Source organism: Mya arenaria, chromosome 12 (assembly GCF_026914265.1).
Source record: "Mya arenaria isolate MELC-2E11 chromosome 12, ASM2691426v1".
In the NCBI taxonomy this organism is placed as follows: domain Eukaryota; kingdom Metazoa; phylum Mollusca; class Bivalvia; order Myida; family Myidae; genus Mya; species Mya arenaria.
The window spans coordinates 60,991,261-60,998,567 of NC_069133.1; positions in this window are offsets into that span (position 1 = coordinate 60,991,261).

Below are 7,307 nucleotides of genomic sequence, written 5' to 3' on the forward strand. Positions count from 1 at the left end.
GACAGTTTTGATTTATTCAACAATTCAAGTCATATTGTTTATTTTTACGTTCTGCCATACAGAACGTTTAACGTTTGAAGACTCTGTTTATTTGTTTGGGTTGTAATTATTATCATATTTTCTCAATTTCATTTCTTTCTAACGAAAGCGCCTAAATAAAATATGAGCAGACATCCATTCATCTGTCATTATATTACATTTGATGTTAGTCCTAAGTTTTTCAAATTAATGACTAGAACCTTTTAGAGTTTAATAATGATACAAGTTTCCACAGTTCAATGACATTGTATGCCGAGTCTATAACACATACACATTTCTATCATAAATATCTAACCCATAACAGCATTTAAACGGTATTTATCGACTTCGTCCAGTGGTTGAATACACATTTCGTGGAGTTGCGCAAAACAAACTTTGCATACTTATGCATGGAACTATGTTAGAGCACGCTTGAATACACTATAATTTACCATTTTTGAACGCGATACTCAGTTCCAGAAACGTCCCAGCGATGTGGTGTAAAGGCATTATTTCTCCTTTTTTAAAAAGGCTCAACTACTGACTCAAATTTCTAGAGCCAGCTCGGTAGGAAATAGCCTCAGTAAAATATTTATAAAAATTCTAAGCAATAGACTTCCACTTTGGGCTGAAAAAAACGGTATAATAGAAGAAGGGCAATCCGTATTTCGCAGTTATATGTCTACAACTGACGGTTTTTCAGTCTACAGCCAATTGTTCAAACATGCTTATGTAAACGGACAGGCGTGTCTACGTTTAGTATGTTAACTGTTTAAAAGCATTCGACAATTGTGTCCACGATAAGTTGTGGCAAAGTCGAGACGGCAAAGAAAGAAACTCCGAATGGTAAATGTTGTCAGTATTTTAATGTATATATTTGCATTTAAGATCATGTGGCGACGTTCAAATGGGCTCCATAACAGGCTTAACTAGCTTTTTCGATTACGAAGTTGGTACAAAACAGTGATGTGTAAGTTCTACACTCATCTTTAATCCCTATATAGACGCCCTGATAGCACGTATGAAACGTATTAATGAAGGGGAAAATATGTTACAGAAGTTACTGGCTAGTTTTCAGTTTAGCAGACACGTAATTCACACTAGCATTATCATGGTCTAAAACTAAGGTGATTTTATCTTCACCGGCGACATAAGCTTTAAATATACCAGCAACAATTTGGATATTTTAATCTAAAAGACGCGTTTAAGTTGTTGGACACAATGTGAGGCCAATTTTGACCTATTAGTTAAAGTTATGGGGGTTAACAAATATCCACCAAATTGAGAAATTCAAATAAAAGTTTGTAAAATAATGTTCAGCTTCAATCAGGATGTTGCAAACGTTTTATATTGATGAGTGTTGACGGCATTCACTATCAGTCAACAGCATCCCACGCTTTTGCCGACTCAGGAATAATCTGGCCCAGATGCCACGTAAACGGAACCTACGACAGTGCTTTGAGATGTTACGGCGCCTGGACGAGAGCGGACGTACCATGTGTGTGCCGAGCGTCAAGCGACTCCTGTTCCAGCATCGTTTCGGATATGCATCGACAGCTCAAGAAGTCGGTACTATGTATTTGTGTATGAAATTATAATCGATATGTTAAATGGCAATATCATCCAAAAGACAATGTCGAATAACAAGAAATCATCAAAAGCCTTATGCTATAAACAGTTTTTACAGCGATAACACCGGAAACTTACCTTTCCAATTGTATACAGTTCATGTATAAAAGAAAATTATCAAATTTTAGATCTTTTAGTCACGCTATGAAATATTAAAATATTTTCACTTTTAGATTACCAATTGTACGAGGAATTAAGGGCTGTTAATTTTTTAATATGGACAGCATTGTTAACAATAAAATATCATTTGTACAGTTGTTTGCAACTGAAGACATTTATTGTATAGTCAAATATTTACATTGTCGAAATCCTCAAAGTTGTCTTTATTTTAAACGATAAAAACACGACAGAGTCTACCGTTTTAAAATGAATTTGATACAAGATAAACACTTATTTGAGATTCTCTATATTAAATATGCATTATAAATATAAATATAAATAAAATTAAAGATTAAAAACAACTAACGAATTGTATAAATTATCAATCAAGTCATTTTTCATTTTTATTTTTTGCAATTTATATAGCAAGAAGTATTGTTTAATACTATTACATTATCCTTTTTTAGTAGTTCAAAGAGCTTAAACATGCCAGATGTTTGCAAGCTTTAACTTCCAATGTAGCGTTTCCTAATATATTTTTTCCATATATTCCACATTAAAGCATAAAAAACAAACAAATAAGACTACACAAAATATTTACCCAGCATAATAGATAACTAAAATATGGAACTATAAATCTATTTCAATATTTATGTCCCTTGGTTATATAAGTTATACGAAATTGATTAAAGGTTATTTGAAAATAAAAAGGGCTGTCTCAATACTACAGGAAAATTTTATTTTTTTAAAATTGTTTAGGTCCATTTTTGGTAGTATTATATAAAAAAAATACACAAACAAGTCAGTTTGTCGTAAGCTTAAAGCCACAGTGCCACGTAAGACGTTAAAATTAAAGAAAAACAATTTTCATTGTTTGTTGTTGCGTGATTGGTTGATTAACATTATCACGTAAAGTTATTAAATAATGTATTCTCAAGATGTTAAAATATCGCAAAGTATCGTGGTCAAGTGGTTAGAGTGTTGTGTAATCACGTGATATGCAAATTTCGTAATAACACTGTGCGCGCTAAATTAATATTATACTTTGATCATACTTTCGGTTTTGTTGTATTTTGTAATTGCATTTATATCATTATAGCGCTTAAAAATGTCAAAAGTCAAAACGGTGATGAGAATCCACTGTGATATACCTTTCAAAAAATAGGTTTACATCAATAAAAATAATGGGACTTTAAACAAAAATAAAACTTGAATGGCACAATGCCAAAGCCGAAAACACGGAACAGCAACACAAACATCCGTAAACAGAAATAAAATTACACAAAAAACTCATTTATCGATCATAAACAAATTGGACAGTTACTTAAAACATGCCAAAGCGTCTGTAATAAAGTTGTCATACGCCTTTTGCAAGTTCTTAGGTCCTGACTATGATCAACAATAAACCGCAAGTCCGGAGGGACGTCAGATAATAGGTATCTCTAAAAAACGAAAAACGCCTAAATGCTTAGTTTCTTTCTAAGCTATAATTCACAGAATAGTTGCAACGAATTTACATAAAAGGTCTTGGATCGTGTTTGTATTTTCAGGTTTAACTGCATACTTTTTAGCGCAACTTTTCAAAATTGATATGACACTTTTTAGACCAAATAAATATGGTACATAAAGGTCCCTGATTATCAGCGACTACATAACCCAAGTGTTGTATTATTGACAACGCAAACGAGCTTATAGAAAGGTCAAACGGACTAACAACCCGATATATTGGACTTAGTTTCGCGGCTTGCGTAATGAAGTTGTAACTCTGATCCGGATTATAAAATTGAAAAAAATGATTAATTTGCGTCGAAACTTAAATTAAGTGACCTTAGTCTTAGGGATTGGTGGAAAAATCTAAAGCCATTTATCACTCTGGTAAATTCACGAGGCATTCCCCAACAACTGAACTCACTAGATGGTTAGTGCGTTGTTAACGTTCAACAGAAGAATTACGATGCAATTATATCTGTCTATCGGAACCAATTCTGTTTATCACAGCTTTTGTAAATGTTACATGGACATTACTTAGATCGAAATATACATAACAAATACAAAACAAACATTCAACCTTAACTTCGTCTCCGAAACTTTGAACATCAAGAATGTTAAGCTTGAATGAGTATCTTCCTTTGCATATAATGACGCTTGATTCCGGATATATAAAATTGATTTAATTGGAAGACAACCAAATGTAATATTTGAATACGTTTAAATATAATGTCCATAAATATATCTTAATTAACTTTTTTTTCAAAACAACAAGTTTTAAAGTGAATATTGCTATTGGTAAAACGCCATATCATAATTCAAATCAGTTAAGTGGTTTGGAAATTTTGATTCAGTTTGCTTTTAAAATATATGTAAACCTCGGTGAGCTGTTGCATATAAGAATATGTGTACACATAGTTATATTATAATCTAAAAGGAGTAGGGGTTGTGTTATTTTAGGAAAACATGTGTTTCTTGAATATTCTTAAGTATATTGTTAATTATATGTTGTATTTAGTAAAGTACTTTGCTAGTAATTGACCTGTCGCAAATTATCAGTCAAACAATCAGTTGACTGATAATACCAGGACAATATTGTATATATCACCTCCTTCAAGAATGAGGGTATCTGATTGCCGCAGAGCGGTCAAGTGCACAAAGTGTATAATTCATTTACCCCTGTGCTGTACTGTGCTGTGCTTGTGACATGAAAGCAGGTGTCAATAAACTAGAATGCGTGGTTTTGTGCATTCTTTTAAGAACATCAAGGAAGAAGATGGATGCAGGAGGTGCTATCGGACTGTCATAGGAATGAGATTAATAGAATTTAAAGAGATATTTGAAGCTTTTCAATTTCTTACATTAAATGTGCCTGAATGAATACACCAAACCGATGCGCACATGCTACATCCTCTTATGAATGATATTGTCGTCAAAACAACTATCTGATAAAGTAAATGTGTAGGCATAAAATATAGTTTCCTTGTCTCGTAGTCTTTTTATCAGTGTAAAAACTTAAAGGTCAAATGAAGAAACTCTTCATATAATTATTCAAGGTTTTTCATTGAATGGCGGTTTTAAGGGTTACAACATTAGTTTAAATCCAGTAAATGTCACGAAAAAAACAATTTTAACACATAAAACAAGTTTTGTATAACGTTGTTGTTGATAAGGCTAATAACTGTAGTTTGCGAAAAGAACTAAACAATGATCGGGAAACTTAATAGAGCCTATTTGTTTTGGGGAAAAAAGTGCTCTTTAAAAATGTGTCTCTCGTTTTGACAATATAGCCATTGGTCAACACTGTCCAATCCGTAGTTTTTAACCAATAATAACACTTATTTACACTCCAAGATATTTTGAAGAAAACATACTTATCCTAGGTCAACAGAAAATCAACAACTATTGAGAATCCTTTTATGTACAATCGGAAGTGGGAGTGCTAAACTTATATCAATGAAATTAGGCGAAAGCCATCATCGAGACTTGATATAATAGAAAGCATCTGTTATTTCTTAGTTATGTAATAGAAAATGCAAATATGTGTTATAAAACTGTTCTATAAGCCATAAAAAACAAGTCTTGTTTAGATAACTTTATGTGATGCGACGTTTCTGGCACGCTTCAACATAAAATTGATTTTTTAACACCCAGCAGCGTCCCGTTGTGTAATATACTCGGCTTTCCCTATTGATTCCTATGTTTTATTAAGAATGTTGTCAGAAAGAAAGAAACACATGGTCATGCTTTTGTTCATTTGGGACGAAACTCGTTTTGTAACAACGCCTGTCACACACATATCGATATCATTAAACCATTTCTTTTTTTACAGATATATTCAAAATTTATACTGGCATACTCTGGCTATAAGAAATATCCGGATACGCATATCTGACGGGAGTTTACAACGCATGTATTTGAGACATGCTCATGCGAGGTTATAGACCACTTAAACGGGTCTTGTGAGAAACAAATTTGTTATTGGCAGGCTAGATTACCCACTTTCACCCCCATTTACCTCCGACATGTTATTTGCTATTTATTTATTTCGTCTTTAATCTTGTTCAGTTCTTCTTCTTATGAAAAACGAGATTGCGTACTATGCATCTACAAAACTAGTTTATAATTCCTGACTTATAATCATTCCAGAGTAATGAAGTGAGGATTCTACTAACATTCAAGAGCACTTGTCGAATTTATTACAAAATGACTATTTGATTCTCCCACTATTTTGTAATTTTAAAATTATTGATAAATATTGAGGCACTTGTGGGTTAAACCATTTTTAACCACAGGTTAACTCTTGTTTGTGAGCCATTCAAAACCGATAACTCCATATGTATTAATGAAGATAAGTTGATGCCTTTATTGTCTCTATGTCTTGTTTTATACGGTGTATGCCTCGTTTACGGTCTGTTAAACATTAACCTTATGGCTTTAAACTCAACTCAACTCCATTCAACTAAGTTAATTGCATAAAACATTTACGAATACACATAACACGTACAACTTATGTAAAGGTATCAATTTTGAAGCCATAAACACAGCTTTTTTGTTTTACAGAAGAGTAGAATACTAATAATATACAGTTTTATCTACCGAGCTTGTAGTTTCCATTGTATTATTAATTTAGCGTATTTATGTTATACTTCGAACCTAACCTTACAAATTTTAAATTGTATTTATAATACAATGAACACCCTAGTGACGAGACCACAAAACAATCAGTGAAAGCATTGTTAAAGCAATCTTTAAACAAATTTTCCAGTCCGGTCAAAGTCTTAGACGAAAATTACACGGAATATTGAATGATTAACTGAATATTTGGGAAAAGCTTTCAGTCAGTCTGCGACGTTAATTTTTGCACTTAAATGTTACATGGTAAACTGTCTGAGAATCGTTCTGTTGACCACAATCCTGTACTAGCAATGGAAATTGTGCATAAATGGAACGATGGCTAACATACTGATAACGCAAACTTATAGTTGGCTCTACAATCATACATTCCATGATCACTCTGTCCAATTATTATTTTTTGGTAAAAAAATAATCTGAAAGATAACACTGACTAGAAATATGAGATTGTATCCCGCAATTACAACATATTGTCAAAAGATACGTTGATCTATTTTGAAATCGAATACATATAGGATGCAACTATGCGTATATTGTAAGCATTTGTGACGTATGCATGTTAATACTATTATAATTACATACATAAGCTGGGTAACATTGAGGCTGACGTTAAAGGTGATGTAAGCAATTGCAGTTTTGCTGTCCAAGTGTTAGTGTTTTTACATCACCGATTACAACTTTACAGTATCAGCTGTAATTGGCACTAGCATGCACTTTCTGTATAACCCAGCACTTTAATAGGCATTTTGAAGAGTACAAGTTCAAGAAATATAAACGCTCAGCTTTCCGCACCTGAACTATTCCAGCTTTTCTTTTAAAAGAAACTGTCACTACCACTAGTGTCACAAAACAGACGGAATTACCTAAAACAAGAGCTGTCACAATATGTGACGAATGCCCCCGAATGTGATATTGAAATACGAACAAGGTCAGTACAT